The sequence below is a fragment of the Sminthopsis crassicaudata genome, chromosome 2 (genome assembly GCF_048593235.1).
Source record: "Sminthopsis crassicaudata isolate SCR6 chromosome 2, ASM4859323v1, whole genome shotgun sequence".
Classification (NCBI taxonomy): Eukaryota; Metazoa; Chordata; class Mammalia; order Dasyuromorphia; family Dasyuridae; genus Sminthopsis; species Sminthopsis crassicaudata.
The window spans coordinates 656,126,765-656,154,287 of NC_133618.1; the positions used below are offsets into that span (position 1 = coordinate 656,126,765).

Here is a 27,523-nt window from a genome sequence, read left to right on the forward strand (position 1 = left end):
TGCCAGCATCTATAGTTAAATAATGCCTTTGTATAAAATTGCTTTGCTTAAAAATTCTATGTTGTTGAAATATTTTTTTGTATTAGATCAAATGAGATAATATCTGTATAGCACTTTGTAAACCTGAAATGCTATATAAATTCCAATTCCAATTCTAATTATTATTGTTCCCTTAGTTGCTAGCAAAGTATTTTATAGAAAACTTCATTTTGGGTTTGGATGAAGTTAAAAAAAAAAAAAAAAAGACTTTGTCCCTGCCTAGGCAGGATATTTAGGGAAATTCTAGTACTCCAGAGACTATACAAGGCCCTGTAGAAATAAAAAAGGAGAGCTTACCAGTTTGGGGTTATAAGCCATACCCTGAATGAAGGTGGGATGGAAAGAAAACTCAGCTGTGAGTTTTCTTTCATTCTAGTGATGTTTCTTTACAGGTTCATATTCAGAACTAGAGAGAAATAATATTAGATTGGTTGCATTAGAGACAAGTTAGGAGGAACATATAAAGAATTAGGTGGAGGAGTTGGAACTCGATGTCCTAGATAAAAGAAAACCAGTTGAGTATCATGATATCACTGATATTTTAGGATGATCAGTCTGGAAGGGGTATACAAAATGGATTCAAGGGGAGAAGAGGAGAGGTAACCATTCAGCCTCAGGAGTACCTGTTGCATGCTTAAATCATCCGCCACACCCATAACTCAAAGGCATGAACCAGGATCTTTTTGGTCAGTAAGGGCAATACCTTCCAGTGGTAAGAGCTGTGGGTTTAACAGTCAGAATCTTGATCTGTTTTTGCGGCTTAATTGCTGACTTGTCGTGTGAATCTAATGATTCACTTCCCTCCATGGTCTCATTTTCCTTTCTGTGGAATGGAGCAGGAAGTTTTTGCCACCTGCCTGAAAGGAAGAGAAAAAGGGGTAAGAGAGCAAAGAGAAGCATTCAGCAGGGACTTGTTCTAGATGATGAAGTGTTCATTATGCCCACTCTTGGCCGAAGGATTGCCCATAAGGGTTACATTATGAAAATGTAAGACCCAGCTCTGACCTGCCCTCCTCCTGACATCAGAAATCTTGAGGACCAGATATAAATTTGTTGACGGTATAAAAAAGTTAAAAGCTATTGCCTCAGAGAGCCACTTTTCTGGGAAAATAGACTAGGATTCTTGACCAAAATTCCGGGTCTTTGAATTTCCCAAAAGAGTCATAGGGACCCAGTAGAAAGTTGAGTCATTCCATCCAGGATCTGTTGTGGCAGTTCCCATCCCTGGCCGATTTGCCTGTTGTCCTTGTCTGGGGGTTATAGAAAAACAGAAGAAAAGTCTCTTTGGATTGAACTGCCAAACCATAAGTTTGGCAGAAGAAACAAGTCGGGAGGCCCAGGATGGAGCTAATTAAGGATGTCTCCCTACACCACTCCTGGATCTTGACTTGAAGGTGATCTCAGTCAAAGCCTAGAAGTCCTGGCTGAGTATAGATGGGGGAAGGAGTCCATTCATGCCATTTTATTAGCAGTCTGAGTCAGCTCAAGTTCCAACTCAGTAGATAGCCCCCAGGAGGGTCAGTATGCAACTGCAAAAGCAGTAGTGCATGTATCACTAGTCTAGGAGTGTAAGTGGGGAAAGGAACTCTATGGTGAGTAATCAGCCTGAAGAAAGCAGACTCTTGCTCTTCCATATGTCCCTCCTGCTTGTGGGATGGCATAAGCAGAAGGAAGAATGGTTGGAAATTTTTCCACACACTCAACTCCATCTTCCATATCCATGTCTTTGGATTGGCCAAGCCCCATGCCTGGAATACCCTTCCTCCTCATCTCTATCTCCTTTAGATCCTGCTTCTTAAACTGTGGTTCATAAGTCCATATGGGATATCATAACTGAATGTGGGAGTTGCAAAATTATGATTTATTATCAGTAAATGTTTGATTTGTATGCCTATTTTATATACCTATATACCTGGGATCATATAAAAATGTCTTGGTGAAAAGAGGTTGTGAGTGGAAAAAGTTTAAGAACCCGTGTTTCAAGACACAGCTTAAGCTGTACCTTATAGCTGCCAGCACCCTCTCTCTCAAACTTCCTTGCATTTAATTTTTGTATTTCTTTTTTTTTTTTCTTTGCATATATACCTATCACAGGTTCTCTAGCGGACAACCATCCTTAATCTGGAAAGCTCTCACTTCCGCAATGTCAGTTTATCAAGAAAATGTTTATTAAGGATCTATATTGTTCTAGGCATTGGAAATACAAATAAAATATTTGCAAAAAGCTTCTATCTTAATGACAGAGAAAATTAGGATGTAAATATATGTGTATATACATACATATATATTTGTATATATGTAGATAGATAATAGAGAACCTGTGGTAGGTCTGAGAATATGGTAGCTAATCCATCATTATTCATACCATGGACACATGGAAATACTAGATCTAATGCTTATAGGGTAAAAATTCTTGACCTGGGACTCATAAACTTTTTTTTCAAAATCTTTTTATAATCATAATTCAATAATTATTTCCTTTGTAATCTGATATATTCTATTTTATGCATTTAAAAACAATAAAAAAAATTATTCTGAGAAGGGACCCATAAACTTCCCCAGACTGACTAAGGAAGGGGACCATCACATACACACACATTCACACACACACACACACACACACATACACACCAGAGAACTTCTGTTTCACTAGACAACAATCTGGAAGAAATTAGGATTAAATCAGCACCTGATACCAAATACTAAATTAAATTTCAAATGGATGTATGATCTAGATATAAAGGTTGCATCATAAACAATTTAAATTTAATTAAAGAAATGCAAATAAAACAACTCTGAGATTCCATATCAGACTGGCAAAGTTGAGAAAAAAGGAAAATGACAAATAATGGATTTAACTAATCAGTGCAATTATCAGCCCCAATTCCAAAGCAAATGATGGCTCCTCATGTCTTCCTGAAGAGGACACAGGCTAAAATGCACAATGAGACAAACATTTTTGGATATAGTCAATGCAAGAATTTGCTTTGCTTGATTATGTATATTAATTACAAGGGTTTGGCTCTTCTTATTTTTCCCCTAGCAAGGGAAGGAAGGGAAAAGCAAAAGGAAGGTAGGAGAGAAAAAAGTAAATGCTTTATATTGAGAAAAAAATTAATTAAAAAAATAACCCTTGTAGAGTATCTAAGTGAGAAGCATAGATTAATGAGATACTTCTGAATTTCTTGAGGAATTTCAGATAGTTGGATAAGTTGAGAGTTAATGTGATATACTAGAGAGAAGCTAGGCTTGGAATCAGGAGAGACCTAGATTTGATTCCCACCTCCAATCCTTAGTAGATGTGTGATGATGGGAAAGTCATTTAACCTAAATTTCAGTCTCCTCATTCATAAAATGGAAATAATCAGATCTTATAGAGTTGTTGTGAGGAAGAAAAGGAGATAAGAACTCTACTAGACAATGAGAATGATACCTGTAGACATAGATTGTGAGGCAGGAAACAGTGAGACAAATGAAACTATCTAGACAGATAAAAAGAAATAGAGGTAAGGGCCAAGATGGAGATGGTATTGGTGACAAACCAGAACCAGAAATAGAGAAAAGGAGAGGTGGGCTGACGATGTGGCTAGCACAACAAATGGGCTACGGGTGGTTGAAAATAAAGAGGCAAGGTTGCTGATAATTCAACAGAGCCATTTAATGAGAGAAATCATGTTGCTTATATATCTTAAAACAATATGTTACTATGATTTTCTATGATTTAACTCTCTGAAGCATGTTGTTAATTTCTAGGATTCAATCTTACTTAAAGTTCACAATGCCCCAGTAATTGTGCCAGGATCCTATGTTTTCCCTGTTTTCAAGCTTAAATGCACTTTTGAGTAATCTTAAGAGGAGGGGAGCATTGAAGTTACTGAAGTTTCTAGCTTCCTGGGAGTTCTCTACAGGTTGATGGTGATGATGATGATGATGATGATGATGATGATGATGATGATGATGGTGATGGTGATGATGATGATGATGGTGATGATGATGGTGATAATGATAATGATGATGATGATGGTGATGATGATGATGATTGATATCTATATAAGACTTTAAAGCTTACAAAGTACTTTATTTAAATGATCTCAGTTAAGTCTCATAACATAGCTATGAAGCAGGACTATAGATGTTCTTAACCACATCAAATGGATGGGAAAAATGAGGCTTAAAGAGAGTAACTGATTTGACTAGAGCCATACAGATTATAGGGATCAAAGGTGGGATTTGAACTCTAGATTTTCCTGATTCCAAATTCGGCGCTTTCTCCATTGTATCATACTGTATTCAAAGACAGAGCCCAAGAGCTAGACAGCTGTTATTGAGAGGATCACAAAGTTATTCTCCAAGGGAAAAGTTGAATGGAAACTGAACCAAGTGGAGAGACCCATAGAATTAGGCAGGCCTTATATGTGCTGACCTCCATGCTATGAAGCAAGAACCCCTATCCTGGGCTAAGATCCATATGTTTCCATGTTTCTGTCTCCAGACTTAAGGTGGGAATGCTCCCCAGAGGTTGAGTCTTTTCTGGAAGGATAACAGGCAGCTGCTCTCTGGTATTTCTGTCTCATTGGGGAACTGACAGACACCGCAATGAGTCAATCCCACCAAGCCCTGACTCACATTTGACCCACTTTTGCTGTTCCTTTTTTTGGGGGGTGGACCGGGGGTGAAGCAGACATGGTTTCCTAGGAATAAAGTGTAGGATAAAGCTCTGTAGGTAAACTGGGGGACAATCTCGAAGCCCTATCTCCAAAGCATTTTCTATTGCTTCTTTCATTTTACTCATATCAATATGGCGTCTTTGGCTACTTAGAAGCTAGCATACAAGAATGCCCCTATAGCCACTCTGATGATTAATTGAAATAGTCTATGGTTCCCAACCTGTAGTGTATTGAATGTCAGTCCCCTCAATCCCATATAGCTGTTATCAAAGCAGAATCAATTTAGGGTTAGGAATAGGCTAAGACCCAAGTGGTCTGGGTTAGTGTTGGATTCAAGACTGATATGGGATCAAAACTGTGAATGAGATTGGAGTTGGAATCAAGGTCAAGATGTCAAGGCAACAATGCAAACAAGGGCAGTAATTGGGGTCCAAAACAGGATCCAGGCAAAGATTGGGGTTTTTAGGGCAGGGAAGGAATGAGAGCCAGGAGGTGTGTGCAATGTCTAGACCCGGAGGGGATGCTTCAGTGTTGTGTGGTGACTCAGAGATAGTTGCTTTGCCATGGTGGAATGTGATCCAGGGATTTTGATTGTGGAAAATTAGGGCATTTGCCTTCGTGTTAAGAAAGATTCAAATGGAACTGTGGCTCTTCCAGGGTCCATTCCAAGAAGAAATTAGTTCTGCAATTTCCTATCTTCCCATAGCATCATAGGATTCAGTTCTATGCTACTCTTTGTGAAATAAGTGGACCTTAGGACACCAATATTCTTTATTGGATTTTCTTAGCAAAGATAGCAGAGTAGTTTGCCATTTCCTTCTCTGGTGGATTAGGGTAAATAGAATTTAAATAATTTACCCAGAATCACACAGCTAGTAAATATCTAAGGCTGAATTTGAAGTCGGGTCTTTCTGACAGCAGGCCCAGAACTCTAACTACCTAGTTACCTCCTAGTAACTTAGAGAAAATCTAACTGAACTCCTTCATTTACTGGTAAGAGGAAAAAAAAAAAAGGTAGAGATTTGCCTGTGGTCATCATGACAAGAAATAGCAGAGTTGTAGTTTGCTTGCAGGACTTCTGATCTCAAATTTAATGCTCTTTCCTCTCAACCACACTTTCTGAATCAGAAGAGAGTCAGACAGAAGAGTCAGACTATCCTCAGACCTTTGATCTCCACCCTGAATTGCACCAGGGACCCCCAGGGTATCCCCTCTGTCAGCAGCCTGGGTCCCACTTACACCAAATCCAATGCTTGCTGCTTAGGGTAGTATGCGGAAAAAAGATGACACCAGAGGGGCTCGCCTGCCTTTGCAGTAGTAGCTACAGACCACTTAGGGACATAGTCACACACAACAAGCAGTCATATATGAAGTAACAAGCAAGGTTGCCTGAATTCTCACTGAGAGTAAGAAGCAACGCCAGAGGGGCTCAACTGCCTCTGCAGTCATAACTACAGACCACTTAGGGAAACAATAACAGACAACAACAGTCATATATGAAGTAACAGTGAGGTTGCCTGAGATTGCAAAGCACTTTACAAATATCTCATTTGATCCTCATCACATTCTTGAGAGGCAACTATTTTTGTTATACCAATTTAGCAAAGGAAATGGTTTAGATCAGGGCTTCTTAAACTTTTCCCACTCATCATGCCTTTTCACCCTGGAAATTTTTACATGACCCAGGATATACAAAAATAGGTATACAAATAAATTTTATATTTATGTATTTTATATATTTCTATATGTATTATTTATATATCATTGTTTTATATTCTAATATAATTCTATTCTAAATATTTTTCTAAATCTAGAAATAATTATTTCTAAAAAATTATAAATAATTTTGTATTCTAAAATCTATATGCCCTGGGTATATAAAATAGGTATACAAATCAACCATTTGTTGGCAATAAATCATAATTTTGCAACCCCACATTCAGTTAGATGAGGTATATGACCCACAATTTAAGAAGCTGGGATTTCAAGGACAGCTGGATGACGAATGGGTACCTCTGCAGTAGAGTCAGTTGTGTGGTCACTAGAGTCTGGCAATTTGGACTGTGGGGGTCAGCAGTGGTTAGCAGTTGTCAACAACTTGCTACCTCAAACTCAGATCCGTGATGAAAAGGTGATGACACTGTTAGCCGCCAGCCCTCCTGTCTTAAAGCAAGAGGTTAGGTGAGAAGAACAACTTCTAGGCTCAAATAAAAAAGGCCTCCTGAGCTGGAGATAATCTAGTCTCTCTCTTCTCCTATTATGGATAGGGAAAAGGCCCTGAGAGGACCGGAATTTGCCTAAGTTCACACAGATGGTAAGAAGCAATGCCAGATTTTGAACAGAAGATTTTTGATTTCAAATCTAGGGAAGCCTGTGAAAATTGACATAGAGTCAGCATCTTAGTGTAGCAGTGAGAGTATCAGTCTTGGAATCAGGAAAATCTGAAGTCAAGCCCTGCTTTTGACACACATTGACTGTGTGACCATAGGAAAGTCACTTAACTTCTCAGAAGCCCCCAGCAACTGTCTTGGACAATAACTTACACAGAAGCCCTGTCAATCAGCTTTGGATGGGGATTTTCTTCACTGGGGTTTCCACACACTGATAGCATCACAGGTCTAGACTAGGGAAAGAAACTGAAAACAAGGGAGGCATAATACATACTTGTATTTCACGTGGGATGACAAGCTGAAACCTGTAGGCTAGAGTCCCAGAAATCATTCATGTGGCCCATGTAGCTTCTCCATCTCCTAGGATAACAGCTTTTATGCTAAAAAGGAATGTAGGAGTCATCCTGATTTTTGTACAAATAAGAATACTGAGGTGTAGGTGACTTGACTACAATCACTCAATAGTATTTGAATTGACTCTAAAATTTGCCACCTAAACTACATACAAACAATCTCTTCTCAAGTCACATTAGCAATTTTTCTGCCTATAATATTGATGAATGTTTCCTTTTTCTATCCACAACCCTGAATCTAAAGCATATGTGGTTTACTTACTATTCCACCCTGATTATTAGCAGTAATATGATTCATTTCTCCATTAGTTGAAACTGATGAAAAACATTCATCTAACCAAAGAGTACACATTAATGTGGTTTAGTGAATAGAACACTGGGCCAGAGACAGGAAACATGAGTTCAAATTCAGCCTCAGTCACTTACTAGCTGTGTGATCCTGGACAAGTCACTTAATCCTGTCTGATTCAGTTTCCTCATCTGTAAAATGAGCTGGAAAAGGAAATGGCAAACCACTCCAGTATTTTTGCCATGAAAACCCCAAATAAGGTCATGAAGAATTGGACACGACTGAAATACATAAGCAACAACATTCTTTTTTTTTAAATTGCTATAAAAATGTTTATTATTGTTGTTAGCATTGTGATTATTATCAGTCACAGGACTGGACTAGATAGTCTTTGACATTAAGAATATTTAGATTATCTTGAATAATTTTAGCATGTATGGGAAACAGCTTGAATAACATTCACTACTGGTTCAATGTTACTGTAGAAGGAGATTTCCAGTGATAAATCTCAGGGATCTGTGCTTGATCTTGTGTACCATTTTTTATCAGCGATTTCGAAAAAGAGAAATAGCATATTTATTAAAGATGACAGAAAGCTGGGAGAGATAGGTAACACACTGGGTGAATTAGTCAGAATGCAAAAATATCCTGAAAAACTAGTTTGGCATATTGGGTCAAATCCAACAAGATGAAATGTGTTGGTAATAAATAGAAAGTTTTATCCTGGATTATTAAAAAAAATCAGCTACCTAAGTACAAGTGAAGAAGTGGAGGTAGGTAGGAGTTCATCTGAATAATACCTGGGAGTTTTAGTAGACTTCATAGAAATCAACGATATAATATGATTCATTGTTGTTATTGTTTTTCAGTCATTTTTTTCAGGCATGTCCAACTCTTCTTGACCCCATTTGGGATTTTTTAGCAGAGATACTGGAGTGGTCTGCCATTTCCTTCTCCAGTTCATTTTACAAATAAAGAAACTGAGGCACACAAGCTTGGCTAAGTGTCTTGCTTAGGGTCACACAGCTAAGGTGTCCAAGACTAGATTTAAACTCACAAAGTTTTAAATTCACAAACTCTGACTCAAAGCTTGGTACCAATTTTATATTCCATCAAAAAAAAAAAATTTCAGGAATAAGAGCACAGTCCTATATTCTATCTTGGTCAGAGTATATACAGAATAATACATTTTGTTGTGGGTACCATATTTCAGGAAGAACTCTGCTAAGCTACAAAGTATCCAGACAAAGTCAACCCAGGAGAGTGAAGAGCTTCATGTTTGATCAACATGGAGATTGGCTGAAGGAAGGAGAGGAAAGCAACAATCTTTCATTAAGCACCTACTGTATCCCAGGTATTGTTACACAGTACAAATACAATCCTGCTTGATAATATTTTTAATAAATAGGAGGGATGTGATCACTGTCTTCAGGCATTTGAAGGGTAGTCCTGCAGGAAAAACTGTATTTGGACCAAGATGGCAGAATAAGAAGCAATAGGGAAAATTACAAACTTGATGAAGTAACAATTAGAATTTTCTAAAAATCTTCCAGGTCACCCTTCACTCAAGGTTTTCAAGTGAAGGCTGAATGACTCCTTGTTAGTTAAGTTGGAGTAGGGAATCTTTGTCAGATTTGGTGTGGCTGCCAAACTTGAAATTCTGTAATTCCGTGAGGATGGACTGAATCAGTCTCAGGAGCAGTCTTGACTTGTCTCAAGACTAATGCAAATCATGCTGCAGGTCCTTTGGCATATTCTCCCTAATAGAACTTGCTAATATTATCAAATTTCTATTTTTAGGCATATATATTTAACCCCACCCTGCCCTATCTCAGCCCCAGGCCACCTGGCCAGCATCCTCTCTACTTTGAGAAGGAGTTAAAGCTCAGAAGAGTGTGGAGGGATCGACCTGTGGCGCCAGCATGGGAGGCTGAGAGCGTAAGGGGCTGTCAGAGGGTCCAGAATGCCCTCTGCTTTCATGTTTATCAGCCAGTTATCCCAAGTTCAAAAGCACCCAGTGCTGACAGAAGCAGCTATGATTGCTCTTTCTGCAGGAAAAGATGTCCAGCCAGTCCATGGAGACTTGGAGGGGTTTGATTGATTGGCCTGGGTGTCCAGACATGCCCACAGGGTGACAGCAAAAAACAGCAAGCTTGGTAGTTATGTCAACCCTCTAACTTCCCTGATCTCCCTGGGCCATCCCTTGCCAAAGCAAGGCTAAGAGTCTCTAGGGTTTTACTTCCCTTTTTTAAAGCAAGTATTGTCCCTTGCCTGAGTCCCATTTTTCCATCTATATTAAAACAGTGTCCTCTAGTACTTTGAAGAAATAGAATATTTCTAAAATGCGCATTTCCTGGAAAAATGCATGTCTGTTAATAGCTCCAGTCACTCTCCCTGATATCCTTGACCATCACAGCTTCCTAGCCTCCACTGTGCCATATCTACGTTATCTTCCCTTGTAGAATGTAAGCCTCTTGAAGGCAGAACTGCTTTACTTTTCGTGTTTGTATTTGCAGACAATAAATGCTTTGTGTATATATATATATGCAATAAATGCTTTTTCACTCATTCATTCATGTCACATTCAGATCACATACAACATATGAGACAAAAATGGCAGCAGAGAATGGTAGCTATTTAATCCCTCTTTTGTCTTTCTAATTTTAGAGCCTAAGTGTGGTGTCTTGCATGTAGTAACCTGTGCTTTATGAATTAAATTCGCTGAACGGGTCAAAACTCTGACTGTTCCCCTGAAGCCAGTGGATAAAACACTGGGTTTGGAGTGAAGAAGCTTCCTAGCTATGTGACCTCAGACAAATCAGTTAACCTCCCTGCTTTAGTTCACATCTGTAAACTCAGATTTACAGATCTGTAAATCTGTACATCTGTAAAATGGGGATAATACTAGTACCTGCCTCACAGGGTTGTTATGAGGATCAAAAGAGATCATAATCACAAAGTATTTAAAGATTAGGTAATTCCCAGAGAGAGGACTATGGGAACTGAGTGTAGATCACAACATAGCATTTTCACTCTTGTTGTTGTTGTTCACTTGAATTTCATTTTCTTTCTCATTTTTTTCCTTTTTGATCTGATTTTTCTAGTGTAGCATGATAATTCTAAAGTATGTATACATATATTGGATTTAACATATATTTTAACATGTGTAACATATACTGGATTACCTGACATGTAGGGGAGGAGATAGGGGGAAGGAGGGGAAAATTTGGAACACAAGGTTTTGTAAGGGTCAATGGTGAAAAATTATCCATGCATATGTTTTGAAAATAAAAAGCTTTAAATGTTATGGAATGTTATTGTTCTGTAAGAAATGACCAGCAGGATGATTTCAGAGAGGCCTGAAGAGACTGACAGGAACTGATGCTGAGTGAAATGAGCAGAACTAGGAGATCATTGTACATGGCAACAACAAGCTTAGATGATGATCAGCTCTGATGGATGTGGCTCTCTTCAACGAGAGGATTCAAACCAGTTCTGATTGTTTAGTAACAATTGTTTAGTAAAGAAGAGAATCAGCTATACACAGAGAGAGAACTATGGGAAATAAGTGTGGACCACAACATAGCATTTCTACTCTTTCTGTTATCATTTGCTAGCATTTTTGTTTTCCTTCTCAGGTTTTTTCCTTTCTTTTTAGATCCAATTTTTCTTGTGAAGCAAGCAAGATAACTGTATAAATATGTATATATTGGATTTAACATATACTTTAACATATTTAATATGTATTGGATTACCTGCCATCTAGAGGAGGGGGAGGGGAGGAGGGAAAAAGTTGGAATAGAAGGTTTTACAAGGTCAGTGTTGAAAAATTGCCCCATACATATGGTTTGAAAATAAAATACTATAATAATAATTTTTTAAAGAAAAGACAAAGCTTTAATAATAAAAAAGATTAGATGATGATCACCTGTGATGGACTTGGCTCTTCTCAACAATGAATTGATTCAAAGCAATTCCAATATACTTGAGATAGAAAGAGCCATCCACATCCAGAGAGAGAACTAGACAGATTAAATATGGATCAGAGCATAATATTTTCACCTTTGTGATGCATGTTGTCTGTTTGTTTTCTTGCTTTTTTTTCCTTTCTCATATTTTTTTTCATTTTGGTCTGGTCTTTCTTGAACATCAGGATGAATATGAAAATATGTTTAGAATAATTGCACATGTTTAACCTATGTTGGATTGGTTGCTTGATGTCTTGGAGGGAGAGGGAAAGAGGGAGAAAAATTTTAAACACAGAGTTTTGCAAAGGTGATTGTTGAAAACTATTTTTGCATGTATTTGGAAAAATAAAATGCTATACTTAATCTTACTAGGGAAAAACACTGAAGTGTTTAGCATAGTGCCTAGTATATATAAAATATATATATACATACTAGGTATAATAATAATTTTTAATGTGTGCTAAGATGGGGAGCCCAGAGCAACTATTTGAAGGGAGTGAAGTGTGAGAGTAGGAGATGAGGAGGCATTCTTCCCCCCCCATCACCCCCTGAGTCACCTATAAAGCAATCACCCCAGCGTGCTCTGAGCTCCACACCCAGGCAGGCAGGAGATGCTGGGAAAGTCCCCAGTGCCTGTTGCTCCTGGCAGATGCACCAGACCCTCTCTTCTCATAGACCCTGACTGTGACTTCAGGGGGAGAAGCTCAGAGACTGTGGACCTTGGGATTCTTGTTCCATTTTCTGTCACACAGAGCAGCTAAGTTAATGGCCTGAGGTCTTCAGCTCTAGCCTTGAAGGAGGGCCAAGTGCTTCTCCCTCCACAAGGCTTGGCTGAGCTGGAGTCTCGACCTTACACCCTTTCTGGTTCTTGGTTCCATTTTCTTGATTCCAGGGAAAGTAGCAGATCATGGGCAGTAGGCCAGGTCTATCAGCCTAAAGTTTCTTCCCCTTCCTCTTGGGATCTGACTCAGATGCTCCTGGCAAGGAGGACTCACACAATTGCCATGGAGGCCTTTGCTTAAGCCTAGGAAAAGTGGACAGATGGAGGAAAGAATTTACTCTTTCCAGAAACTTCCTTCCTTCTTTTGTATCTGAGAGCTAGAACCCTGTCAGAGAAACCCCAAACCAGAACCAAAAGATAGAGAATAATTTGTAAACTGCTTTTACCTGAATCCTGTCTTCTAGATCTAACTCCAGCCCTGAAAGCCTCCTTCACAGCCTCCATGACTGCTTCTGCCCAGCATCCTAGAATCACAGCTCTAAAAGCTACAAAACCTGGAAAAGACTTTTAACTCCTTCCTTTCACAAATTCATTTCTATAAACACATAATAACCCTAAATATGTGGGATGGGCCATATGGATATAAAGATAACATAAACCCTGTTTTCAAGGACCTTACGACTAAATAGAATATAGAATATATATATATATATGTATATATAGATAGATACACACACACACACACACACACATATAGAAAATAGAATATAGAGTCACAAACTCAAATGAACGTGGTTAAAAAAAGAGAATGTGATAAATACTTTGGAATCCAGGCAGAGAGCTATGAAAAAAATCTTAGGGGAGAGAGAGAATTCATATTAACAGACTGTGGGAGTATGTCAGGGTAGATGTTAAGAGGGAAGTGGCAGCTGAATTGAGCCTTGAAGGAAGGTTTTCTAACTGATCAGGAAGGGGTCATTCTAAGCCTAAGGAAATAGGAGAACACAGAGGATTATGTTCTGGCTGGAAGGCCTTGAATAGCATTGTGTGTATACACACATGTATACCCATGTGTGTATAACATATATACATATATACATACATGTACATACAAACATAACATATAAATAAAATATATAACATGATATATAGAGATGTTTGCCAAGTACTTTATATATTATCTCATTTGATCCTTACAATTCCATGAGGTAGGTGCTGTCTCTGTATGATCCCATTTGACAGATGAGGAAACTGAGACTGGATTAAGCGACTTGCTCAGGTTCACAATCTGGTGTGAAGCAGAATTCAAACTCAGATCTTCCTAACTCTGTTATCTACTACATCACCATTTGTAAGGACAAACAATTTTATATTATAGTTGACAGACAGTGGAGGATCAGTGAAGGCTCCCAAGAGAAGGCACACTATTTAGAATGGCACATTGAGGGGATGGGGAAGAGAAGGAACAGAGAAGAGAAAATAAAAGGGTAGAAAAGTGATGAATTCATGGACAGTCTCCCAATGCCTGACCTCCAGATTCTATAGCAAAAGGTCCTGAAACCCTTCCCCTGGAGGCAAAGGGGAGGTGTTCCATAATGATTGAAGCATTGTAGATTTACATCTGGGAAGTAGGAATCTTCAAGTTTATCTAGTCTTACCTTCCTCCCATTTTACATTTTACAGGTGAAGAATCTAAAGCCTGGGAAGTTAAGTAAATGAATCAAATCAATAGTAGAGATGATTGAACCAGGATTGCTACCCAAGGCCTTTAACTCTAAACTCAATGTTCTTTCCATTGCACCATAAGGCCACCGGTCCCTCAGTGCCCTCCAAAGTAGAATATAGAGAAGGAAGGGACAATAGATAGATTTTTTTCCCTCTACTTTGGGCTTTTATCTTATTGCCTCTGAAGCATCCTAGTGATCCCTCAAGAGAAAAAAAGAACTAGTCCTGAAATCCCAAAAAGGAAAAAAAAAAAAAGAAAAGAAAAAAAAAAGGCTACAAGCCATATTGAGAGTGAGAAGTTTCTACACCAGCTTTGCTGTTCCTCTGATAGTTTGGACAGAACTCATTCTAGCCTAGGAAAGCTGAAGGTCTTAAAAAAGGGAAGCCAAGAGCTGTGTCTGAGTCCCAGGACTGACTCAAATCATGCACATGGAAGGTTTAAAGCTGGAAGTGACAGACTCCAAACACTCCCATCTTCTCCCCCTTCCTTTCATATCCTAAAAAGTTTAGCTAAAGACTGGACTAAGACGCCCTAGCCACAAGGGGAACTCTCTAAAAATTGGACCTAGGGCGGCCTCTGGTGGCCATCAGCTTATCTTTATTATGTCCAGGGGATGATGGCCTAACTTCTCTGGCTGTGATTTAATAATTATTGACATTAATTCACTGATTTAAGGTTTACAAGATAACCAGTATCGAATTTAAGCTTCATAACAACCCTCTAAGGTTGGTTCTATTGGTGATATTATTCCTATTTTTCAGATGAAGAAACTGAAATTTAGAAACATTAAATAAGTTGTTAATGGTCACACAGCTAGTGAATCTCAGTGGTTGGATTTGAACCCCAAAATGGCATTTAAATTGCCTGACTCCAGGTCCGACCCTCTAACCACTATGACACTTTGTCTCGGTCTCAGTCTCAAAGGGCCCAACTCTTCCATTGAGCTCAGAAGCCTAATTTGAGGTTGGACTTTCAATAGACTCTTGGGATAAGGGTAACTGGACTAGACCCAGTAAATCAAAGAACATTTTAATGGATGTAGCACTGCCATAGACTTGGGAAGAGAGTTTCTATATAGGAAAAGCGTTGCATGGGTCAAGTTACCACCCAGTTGTAAGACAAAACTACCATATGTGAAAAATCAGTGAACTAGGTAGTATATAATGGCACCTCAATACTCATCATTAATTGGTTCTAGAAGACACAAAGCGTGATGAAAACAACGCATACCAAATAAATTTTTCCCCATAAGGAGCACATCTCCAGTCCACAACCTAGCCATCCTTCCCCATCCAATTCCCCAAATGGGCAAGTGGGGCTTTCAGCTTTAGGGAAATAAATCAGCTCAGCCCAACCTAACTGGGCTCCTCCCTTCTTGACTCAACTCACTTTCTGAGAGGAAATATGACCTTTATACTTTCCTCTTACCCCACACCTCCAAGCTTCCTTGGGGGAGGGAGGGCCTAGATGTGGAGGTAGAAGTTATAGTCCCTTGCACTCTGCTGCTGTAGGCCCACAGCTAGGTCCACTCCCACTGCTCCTGCTGCTCTCACCCCTGCCCCTGCTGCTCTCACCCCTGCCCCTGCTCCTGTTCTTGCTTCCTTTTTTTTTAATATGAGTTGGACTAGACAGGAATCTTTAAAGTCTGAAATTGTGGGAATGCAAATTGCTTAGCACAATATCTGACATATAGTAGGTGGTTAATGTTCTCTATTCATGAAGCCTAAGATGCCATAAGTCACTTGAGTTGGATGTTAAAGAATTATAAGATTTAGACTGGTAGAGGAAGAAAGAAAAAAATAATTCAGGTGAAGGAAAAAAAGATGAGCAAGGACCCGGGGTTTCCCAGTGTGACTAATAGGCTCTTCTTCCTCTAAGACCATCCACTGGGGTTCAGAAGATTGAGCCATTGGTTGTCTTGAGGACTAATAACAGTGGCCCATTCATATCAGCTGCTCAAGCACCTCCTGCCTCCACAGAGCCCCTGAACCCTACTTATCCCTAGTAAGGCACTTAGCAGACACAATGAACCAGACAGCAGCCAACAGAAGGTGGCCCTGAATGTCAAACACTTTGCCCACAGGAATGGCAGATGTGATGAGAAACAGGGTGAATGTGGCTCCATCTCCAGATGCTTCTCTTGGAAATCCATGCTGTCTCCTGGTAGGTCCACTTGGCAAAGGACCCTCCATTTAGACCTAGAAAGAAGCCTAGACATTACCAAGTTCAATCCCTTAATTTTAGGGAAGGGGAAACTAAAAAGCATTTAACTATGATTAAATGATTTGCCCAGTGCTCTTATAAACTCTTATGCTTATGCTCTTAAGTAACTGGGACAGTATTTGAACTCAGGTCTTCTGGATTGTGGGCTCTGTTCCCCATACTGTACTGCCTCCAGATGGCACACTGTCTGTGACCATTCTTCCTAAGCCAAGCACCCAAATTCACAGAACTGAATATCTCAGAATCAGAGCCACAGAATCTGGGTGTTAGAGGGGACCTCTGGATCTTAACCTGGGGCCTATGAACATGGTTTTAAAAATATTTGGATAATTGCATTTCAATATAATAATAACCAGCATTTATATCATGCTTTCAGATTTTCTGGGCTGCTAGGTGATGCAGTGGATAGCTCCCTGGGCCTGGAGTAAGGAAGAGAGTTCAAATTCAGTCTCAGACACTTCTTAGCTATTCAATCCTGGGCAACTCCCTTCACTCTGTTTGCCTTAGTTTCCCCATCTGTAAAATGAACCGGAGAAGGAAATGTCAAACCAGTCCAGTATCGTTGCCAAGAAAACCTCCAAATCAGATCACAAAGAATTAGATATGACTGAACATCAAGAGCTTTACGTGTTATCTCATTTGATCCCTTGTAATTCTATATATTTTATTTTTGCATTTAAAACATTCTGAGAAGGGGTCCATAGACTTTACCAGACTGACCCAAGAAGGTTTCATTAAGAATTCCTGCTCTACTTTTAAAAAGGAAAAGGACCTACATGTGCAAAAATATTTATAGCAGGCTTTTTCATGATGACAAAATATTAGAAATTGATGGGATGCCCATCAATTGGGAAACGGCAGAACAAACTGTAGTATATGGATGTAATGGAAGACTATTGTGCAATAAGAAATGGGCAGGCAGATTTCAGGAAAACTTGGGAAAAGTTGTATGAACTGATGCAAAATGAAATAAGCAGAACTAGGAAAGCATTAAATAGCAGCATTGTGTGACAATCAATTTGAATGTTTCAGCTCTTCTCAGCAACACCATAATCCCAGACAAATTCAAAGGACTCATGAAGGAAAATGATATCCACATCCAGATAAAGAATTGATGGATTCTGAATGCAGAGCAAAACATACTTTTTTCACTTACTTTATCTTTTTTCTTGGTATTTTTCCTTTTGATCTGTTTCTTCTTTTACAACTGTGACTAATATGGAAATATGTTTTACATAATAGCACATATATAACGTATATCAAATTGCCTCCAATTTTCAGAAGAGGGAGAAAAATTTGGAATTCAAAATCTTGTAAAAATGAATGCTAAAATTGTCTTGATATGTAATTGGGGGAAAATACTATTTTTAAAAAAAGAATTCTGATCTAATTCTCATTTACAAAAGGAATCCCGATTACATAATGATAAATGATCTTTCAGTTTCCAAAGATTCCCCAGACTGGGGGAGCCCACTCCTTCCTGAGGAAGGCTCCCACCTTTCTGATAAATAGCTGAGACCAAAAAGCCTGAATTTCCTACAGCTATAGAGCTGAGATCGTGACTCTCAGCCTTACCTGACCTGTCCCCTTTAAACTTAACTACCCTGTAAAGTAAACTGACTTTACTGTGACAGGAGTGACTTCCTGCCACTCCCTGAGTCTCCTCCTCCATTTGATATCTAAATATTTGTTATGTGTTCTCAAATAAAGCTGGAGACAGTTTTGTTTTTTAAAGAAAATAATGAGACTAGTTAGTGGGGTAGGGCCAGATTGTTTGAAAGCCAGACAGAAGCATCTGGTAGGAAATAGGAAACACCATAAGTGTTTTTACCAAAGGAGAAAAAAAAAATGAAAGTCATGTTTAAGAAATATCATTCTAAAAGACAAATAACTTTGAAAGATTTTAGAATTTTGATCAATACAATGACCAATCAATCAACATTTATTAAGTACCTACTATGTGCCAGGTACTATGTTGAGCACTGGGGATGCAAAAAGAGATAAAGGACAGTTCCTACCCTCAAAAAGCTTACACTCTCAAGGGGGAGACAATATGAATATATACATATATATATATATATATATATATATATATATATATGTAAGCTTATATATATATAAGCTTATATATATATATATATAAGTTTATATATAGAATAAATAGGAGCTAATTAAAAGGGGAAGGCACTAGAAATAAGAGGAGTTGAGGAAGGTGGGATTTTAGTTGAGATTTAAACAAACCAAGGAGGTCAGTAGCTGCAACAAAGACGGGAGAACATTCCAGATATGGAATCTTCTTCTGGGAACAGACAATGGGCCACCAATTCCAGAGGACTGAAGCATTCCAAAGCATTCCAGAGATGAAGCAATATTCACCTCCTGCCAGAGAGGTGATAACCTCAGGATGAAGAATGAGACATATATTTTTGGACATGGTTAAGGTGGGAATTTGTTTTGCTGGATTGCATATTTCTTACAAGGGTTTGACTTTTCTTTTTATTTATTTTTTCAGTTGGGGAGATGAAAGAAAGAAAAAATACATTCTTGTTAATTAAAAAAAATTAAAAGGAATATCTGGAATCAGTATATGGGATGAATTGGTGAGGGGAAGAGACTGACTTCAGGAAGGTCAAAAAGTAAGTAAGCTATTGTAGTAATCCAGGTGTGATAAAGGCAGATATTATGGTATTCATGGTGAGAAAGAAGGAATAGCAAATAAAAGGCATTTGAAAGGAAAAAATAAATGGTATTTGGTAACTAGAAGAAAAAGGAACAGGTGAGTCAAAGATGACTACAAGCAAGGGAAAGGACCCGTGTGTATGTACGACAATATTTAGAGCAGCATTTTTTGTTGTAACAAAAAACCGGAAACAAAAGGTGTTCCTCTCAATTGGCAAATGGCTGAGCAATTTATGATTTATGAATGAGTTATTGTGCTCTAGTTGAAGAGGGCCATAACATCAAGAGATAATTGCAAGGGAATCCACGTGCCCAATATCTCACTTTCTCCTCTGGACCCATACAAGGAATAATGTTGTAAAAAAAATTACTCATGCATATGTACTGTCAAAAAAATTTATAATTATAAAATTAATTTTAAAAAATATTTAAAAAAGAAATGACAAAAGGAATGGAATAAGAAATACCTGGGAAGACTTGTATGAACTGGTGCCAAGTTAAATGAGCAGAACATGGAGAACAATTTATATAATAACATTATATAGGAAGATGAAAAACTGTCACTTCAGAAGAATAACTGAATCATATTCTCTACCTCTTCACAAAGACTTTGGTAGTCAAGAGAATGAGAAATGCATTCTCTGACATAGTCAATATGTGGAACTGTTTTTGTCCTTTTTTCTTTTTTACAATTTTATGTAAAAATAATTTTTACCATTATTTTAAAGAATTTTGAATTCCAAATTCTCTTCCTCCCACTCCTCACCACTCCTTGAGAAAGCAAGCAATTTGATATAGGTTATACATGTACAATCATATGAAACATTTCCATATTAGACATGTTGTGAAAGAAAAAACAGGCCAAAAAACTCTTAGAAAAATAAAGTTTAAAAAAAAAAGTATGCCTTGATCTGAATTCAGACTCCAAAAGCTCTCTCTTTGGAAGTAGATAGCATTATCATAAGTCCTTCAGAATTGTCTTAAATCATTGCATTGCTAAGAATAGCTGTGTCACTCAGAGTTGATCATTGTTAAAATATTGCTTATGTACAATGTTTTCCTGATTCTGCTCACTTCACTTTACATCAATTCATGTAAATCTGCTTTCCAAGTTTTTCTGAAAGCATCCTGCTCATCATTTCTTATAGCACAATAGTATTTCATCACAATCATATACCACAACTTATTTAGCCATTGTCCAATTGATGGGCATTCCTCAATTTGTGTGAAACTATTTTGCTGGACTATATTACATAGGAGGAAAAGGAAAGAAGAAAAGAAAGAAAGAAAGAAAGAAAGAAAGAAAGAAAGAAAGAAAGAAAGAAAGAAAGAAAGAAAGAAAGAAAGAAAGAAAGAAAGAAAGAAAGAAAGAAAGAAAGAAAGAAAGAAGGAAGGAAGGAAGGAAGGAAGGAAGGAAGGAAGGAAGGAAGGAAGGAAGGAAGAAGGAAGGAAGGAAGGAAGGAAGGAAGGAAGGAAGGAAGGAAGGAAGGAAGGAAGGAAGGAAGGAAGGAAGGAAGAGAAGAAAGAAAGAAAGAAAGAAAGAAAGAAAGAAAGAAAGAAAGAAAGGAAGGAAGAAAGGAAGGAAGGAAGGAAGGAAGGAAGGAAGGAAGGAAGGAAGGAAGGAAGGAAGGAAGGAAGGAAGGAAGGAAGGAAGGAAGAAGGAAGGAAGGAAGGAGGAAGGAAGGAAAAGGAAAGAAGGGGGAAGTAAAGAGGAAAGGAGGGAAGGGAGGGAAGGAGGCAGAAAGGAAGGAAGAAAGAAAGAGAGAGAGGGGGAGGAAGAACAGAGTATTAATGAAACTTTCATAAAATGCTCAGAAAAAGAACAGAAGGAAATTCAGAAATAGACACAGGCAAGCAGGACAGTATTGGAATTACTATGTAAAATATATTCTATACTTTAAAAAACAAGCTGCCTATAATTGAGATTCATAATTTATTATGCAGTTTTCTTTTTCTGTTCTTATTTGCATGTGGAAATTATCATATTTGTAGATACCTGTCAGACTCATAATAATTTTTTTAAAGATGATTCCAATTTTGTTTGACTTGGAGAATAGAGTGGAGCCATTGCAAGAGACAGGGAAATTGGAAAGGGCGCTTGTTTGAGAGACATTTGATTTTCAGGTGACAGCAAGATCTCCAAGTGAAAATGTGAAAATAGGCAATTGAAAATCCAGGATAGGAAGAAAGATTAATGACACTCAGCTCGTCATGTAGGTTTTTATCATGCCAAACTGATTCATTTTTTTAGGAATCACTCTAAGACGGCATAGCAGAAAGAATATTAAATTTGGCAGAGAACCTACCTTTAGATTTTGGTCCTGCTACTTTACTCTCTGTGTGACATTGGGTAAACTACTCAATCTCTCTGGACCTCAATTTGCATATCTATAAAAGAAAGAAATGTTCACCCAGATCTCTTTCAGCTCTAAATCCTGAGATCCAACTATCCTTACTCATGAATTTACTCTTAAGCCACATCACTTAGGAGATAAATTACTGTTTGTTCATGATCACCAGATAGTAATGACTTTCCTCATAATCCAGCAAGAGATGGGATCAAACGCCAAACCTTCCAGAATCATAGAATCTAGAACTGGAAGAGTCTAACTTTTATTGAAAAAAAAAATTACCAAACCCATTCCCTTCTTCAACACCTGAATAAGGTGCCCAGTAAGTCTTTGGTTGAAGACTTCTAATAAGAAAGAAGTCAAATCAAGATACATTTATTAATTGCCTCCTCTACTAACATTGCATTATACTCTGAAAGAACTTACTGAGGCAGCAGATTCCACTTTTAGACACTTTTAATCATTAGGAATTTTTCTTTCATTGAACTTAAATCTGTCTCTTAACAACTTCCCCTCATTCCTATTTCCCTCTAAGGACATATAGAACCAACCTGATTTCTCTTCTATGAGTTAATCCTTGAGACATCTGAAGAGCGCTATTATGTCCCCTTATTAAGCCTTCTCTTCTCTAAGATAAAAATCCCTACTTTTTTTCAGCAATTCTCATATAATACGGTCCCCTAATTTCCCATTAGTTACCTTTCATAGCCACCATATCATACTATTGACTAATATTGAGACTGGAGACCACTATAACCTCCAGATCATTTTTAGATGAACTCTCTATCTTGTCCTTGGGAAGATGGATTTTTGAACTCAAATGTAAAACTTAATATTTATCCCAAATAAATTTCAACTTTTCAGACTCAAGTCAGTGTTTTTTGCCTGCCAAGATCTTATTAGCTGTCCATGCTGTATTAGCCATGCTATTCAGTTTTGTGTTATCTGTAAAAGCACCAAGTATCTGCCTACCTTCTTTTTAAAATTATTATTTTTTCAATTAACAAGCTTTCATTCTCTCCCTTCTCCAGGAAAAAGACAAAAGAACTCTGTTTGCAAAGATAAACAAAACAAATTTCCATATTGGCCATATCCAAAAAAGTAGGGCCCATTTTTTCATCTTGAATCCCTCACCTCTTTGGAACGAGGAGCGTGGTATAGCGGCCCAGTGGAACAGTGGCAAACCTGGGTTCAAATGCGGCCTCTGATCTCTACTGGGCAAATAATTTCATTTCTCAGTGTCCTAAGCAACTCTCTAAGAGTAAGTTATAAGCATTTATTAAGTGCTTACTTACTGGACTAAGTGGTAGGGATACAAAGAAAGGCAAAAATATGCTCCTTACAATTGACCATCTATATCAGAGGAGAGAATTTCAATACCAGGAATTCCATCCATGAATGGAATCACAGGTTGAGACAAAAATAAAGTAAAATAAATGTTCCTATTACAGCTGCCATATCTCCCTATCGCATTCCCACTTCTTATCCTATTACTCATCATTCTCCAATCATACTAACACTCTCCACGGTTGTCGTTATTATTCTTATTATGAGGTAAGTGGTACAATGGATAGAATGCCAAACTCTCTAGCAGTCAAGAAGACCTGAGTTCAAACATTTACTAGCAATGTGATCTCTGGGCAGGTCACTTTACCTCTGTCTGTCTCAATTTCCTCATCTGTAAAATGGGGATAATAATAGCACTAGGACAAAATGAGATATTTGTAAAGCACTCAGCCCTTGAACATAAAAGGGGCAATATGTTTGTTCCCTCTCCCCCACCTCACTTTCTCGTTTCTTCCTGTCCCATTCAAACCTGTAGTCATTCGCTCTCTTAGATTCCTAGGGCTGGAGTTGGAAGGGGAAGTCATCCAGTCCAGGGGATATTAACTTTAGATGGGTGATGGACTTCTTTTTGAAATGGGAGGTCTAGGCTTTTGGAAGCTTTGTGAACTCATGAATCTATTCTATTTAGATGCATAAAATCAAATACAGAGGGTTACAAAGGAATTGCATTGAAATATATTTATTAATTTACAACTGAGGAAGCGGAGACCTAGAAAGGGCTATTTAAATGCTCAAGATCACACAGATAGCAAAGGTAGCATTTGAACCCAGGTCCTCTGTTTCCCAACCCAGTATTCAAAGCCCTCTCTCCCCTTCCCCAATTCCCATCTTTCTCACCTTCCATTCCTCCCCTATCATAGATTTAGAGCTGGAAGGAGTCTCAGGGGTCATCAAATCCACCCTCTCATTTTTACAGATGAGGAAACTGAGACCGAAATATCTGATGATCTACTCAAGATCACACTGTAAGCTTTGAGGCAACATTAGGACTCAGGTCTCAAGACTAGTCTTCTCTTCCCTCTCCCTTGTCCCAGTCAGTCACATGTGCTTCGACTCCTACCATTCTGCCACAATGCACCCGTCCCTCGGATTTCCCTAATATGCACCCGACATCCTCAGTCACCCAGACGTGCCCTGATCGCCCACTCATGTCTCTCCCACCACTAGGTTCTGGATCTAACTTCAGGGCTACACCCACTAGATGGCTCCACACACCTGCTCTTGCTAATTGCTTCCAGTCTGGGATCCCAGATTCCGGAGCCCCCTGATCCAGCCTCAGACATAGCCTAAATACTTCCCCCCCCCTCAGCCCAAGCACTGAGCCTGTCTCCTCCCCTCACAGACGGCTCTCTTCCCTCCCAGATGCCTCAGTCCTTAACCCACATAGCTGACATTCATTTTGCGTCTCAAGGTTGACAAAATCTTCGGCAAATATGATCTCATTGGACCGCAGGTCCTTACCTGAAGGAATATCTCAACATTTCTCAGCCATCCTCCCAATGACTACATCACTCTCCCTTTTTTTTTTTTTTTTTTCAGAACCTGTGTTCATTTCTCTCTTCTCTCAGGGGTCCATCACCTGAATAAATCCTGACTCCAAATACCACATCCCTCATATTTCAAATACCCCACTCCAAATATCTCATTCCTCTCATGCCCCAGTTACAAATATTTTTATCTCCAGAATGAAGAAAATTGGGATAGCCAGCATTTTTAAGGAATTCAGAACTAGACAGCGAAATCCTCTGATATAACAGGGTTTTCAGGGTCATTTCTTGAATCTTTTGTCTAGGGGACCCCTCCACCACCACACAAAACATCCCTCTCCCCAGCTACGTGACTGGGACACATCTCTAGGTTTGTTTCCTCATGGTTCAGTCATCCAGTTGTAATGTCCGTAATCATCTGCGCTCAGTCTGACTTAACCTACTATGAGTTCCCAGCCTGATGCCTGGCTGAGACCGGTTATTATCCTTCAAAACTCACCTCAGCTTCACATCCCAGAGGAAGCCTTTCTTGTGGACGGAGGTTAGTTTTCCTCTCCTCAAATTATTTCGTTTGTTCTCATCCATACCCAAGTTGAGTCTCCTCAGGAGACAAAGAACACAGGACAAAGACTGTATCATTTAACTCTGTATCCCCAACACTCATCATGGTGCCTGGCATTTTGCAGATGTTTAATAAATAAATGTATGTTGAATTGAAGAGAATATGACCCAGAGGATCTGCTGAGACTATATTTCTACCTGTATAGAGAGGATCCCATAAAGCTGCTAATAACAGTGACCTATGAAGTGACCTGTTATTATTTACATAGAACTTCCTTCTAATTGCTATGGTATAGCAGGAAGTTGGGTAAATGCTGAAGGGTTAGACTACTGGGATGGTATGGGTTGATGGATTCTACTTGCCACTGAGATCACCTCAATGTCTGAGTTATTAGAGGATGTTTGGGAGGAGAAAAAAGTATTTATGGACTATTGTATCTCTTCATTAGGTATTGAATGAATGAATGAGGAAAGAAAAAAAAAAGTAAAGAATGGATTCAGTTTATGTATTCCTGCTCATCTCTCCTTCTACTCCTCACAACCCATTTGGAAAATTGTTTTTATTTACGTAATAACAGTTGCACTAATTATCAAATGCTTTATTGTTAACTCAGAATAATCTTCAAAAATTGCTTTACCCACAACTCTCCAGCTTCTCATTTTTCCTCTCTTCAATCTATCCTCCACTCAGTTGTCAAATTGGTATTCCTAAAACATAGTTCTGGATCTGTCAACCCCTGCTCAGATACCTCTGATGGCTCCCTACTGCCTTAAGGACAAAATAGATATTTCTGATCCTCACATTAAAAGGTCTCCACAATCTGGCTCCCACCGCATTTACTAATTACTCTTTCACATACCTAACATTTTAGTTAAAATGGCCTACTGGCTGCTCATATATTCATTATTACATCTCCCTCTTCCTGCTTTTGCACATATAGTGGTGGTGGTGTTGAGTCATATCTGACCCTGTGTAATCCCATTTGGGGTTTTCTTGGCAAAGATATAGGAATGGTTTGTCTTTTCTAGACCACATCTTTCCCAACCAACACTTAGTGAGTTCTTCTTGAAATTAATTTGTATATACCTTATGCCTACTTACTTATATGTTGTATTTGCCTAGTACTATGTAAGCTCCATGAGGGCAATGATACTCACATGTGTTTTCATCTCTCTAGGACCTAGCACACAGCTCTTGGCACTTAGTACTTGCTAGACATAAAGGCTGAGTTGAACTCTTCAGCCTCCTCCTTTTCCTCCCCTGTTCCAACTCACCTTTCCATCCCCTTCATAGCCAGGCAATGGAGAAAGCATTGGACCTGGAATCAGCATTTCTAGATCTGAGTCTGAGCTGAACCACTTGGGAGCTGGACAGGACTCAGTTTAGCAATAGAAGCCAGGGACCCTCCTTAGGATGTGCTGACACTCCAAGCTTTTTCCCTGTTTCACTGCTTTGATCCCCAAGAACCAGCCTCTATCGGTTTCCATCTGAATAGCCTTACACCTGCATCTCCTTCTTCTCCCTTCACTTCATGTTAATAAATGTAAAACTTTAAGGATCAGCTCCCAAGGGACAGGGACTAAGGCATTTTAATCTAGAATTAAAAATTGATGACAATTGATGGTGGATTGCTTAGTGGAGGCACTAGTGGTGGAAAGAGCCTTGGGCATAGAGCCAAAAGAGCTTGTTTTGAATTTGGGTTCCAACAGTAATTAAGTCACAGAACCCCCTAAGCCTCAGTTTTCTCATCTATATCGTGTAGGGCATAATCCTTCTGGGGCTGTTGAAAAATCAAGATCATATACATAGAATACTTCACCATAAAACTATGATTATTCCATGAATGAACATACTCTGAGCTGAGCTAAAGAAAGCCAGGCTTACCCACAGTAATTGAAAAAACAAACAAACGAACAAACACAAAATTTAAGTTTTGGTCTCTCCCCTCCACAAAGTCCTTTAGGATTTGTTCCTCATAAAAGGGCCTGGATCTCACTGGGACGTTTAAGATAAGGAGTGGCTTGACATCCCATTTCCAGTTATCTTAGACTAGGGTGGAGAATGGTTTTATTGTCCCTCACCTTTGTCCCAAACTCAACCTTTAAATCGTTTTTTTTTTTTTTTTTTTCTCTCACTTCCCTTCTTCAGACCAATCCGGGGCCATCGAAACCTATTAGTATCTGACTATTTCTGGAAGATAAGATGTTCCCAGGGCTCCAGTGACTGAACCATTAAATCCAGTTCCCCTTACTTTACAAAGGAGGAAATTAAGGTTCAGTGAAATGTGGGGGCAGGGATGCAGCAGATTAAGATTATGGTTCTGAACATATGTGGTTTTAAATCCTACCTGGCTTGGTCTCTTTTTGAAAGCCTAATGGATAAAGAGCTGGCCTTGGCAGGAGGACATTTACTAGCTGGGTATCCCTGGATACTTCTGGGTTATTCTGGACAACTCTTTAAAACTACAGGTTTTAAAGACAGGACAGCTAGGTGGCACAGTGCATACATAGAGCATTAACCCTGGAGTCAGAGGACCTGAGTTCACATTGAGCCTCAGACACTTACTACCTGTGTGACCCTGGGCAATTGCATCCTCAAAACAAACCAAATTATGGGTGGCAGAGAAGATGCCAACTGCACTGGTAGGGAGCATCTCCTCCCTGTACTAGTGAAAGCAGAGATCCAGTCTCTATGGCTAAATCCTGTGTCCCAGTGAGGAGA

At 38.8% G+C, this 27,523-nt stretch overlaps 1 long non-coding RNA gene across 1 annotated transcript in view; it reads right to left on the reverse strand.

The window, feature by feature from the left end:
- Positions 1 to 601: 601 nt before the first annotated feature.
- Positions 602 to 27,523, reverse strand: part of LOC141558925 (uncharacterized) — a 28,947-nt gene continuing 2,025 nt past the window's right edge. The window contains exons 2-3 of the long non-coding RNA XR_012487182.1: positions 21,362 to 21,443; positions 602 to 896 (exon numbers count right to left, since the gene is read on the reverse strand). This is a non-coding gene — a long non-coding RNA (uncharacterized LOC141558925). The remainder of the gene's footprint in view (positions 897 to 21,361; positions 21,444 to 27,523) is intronic.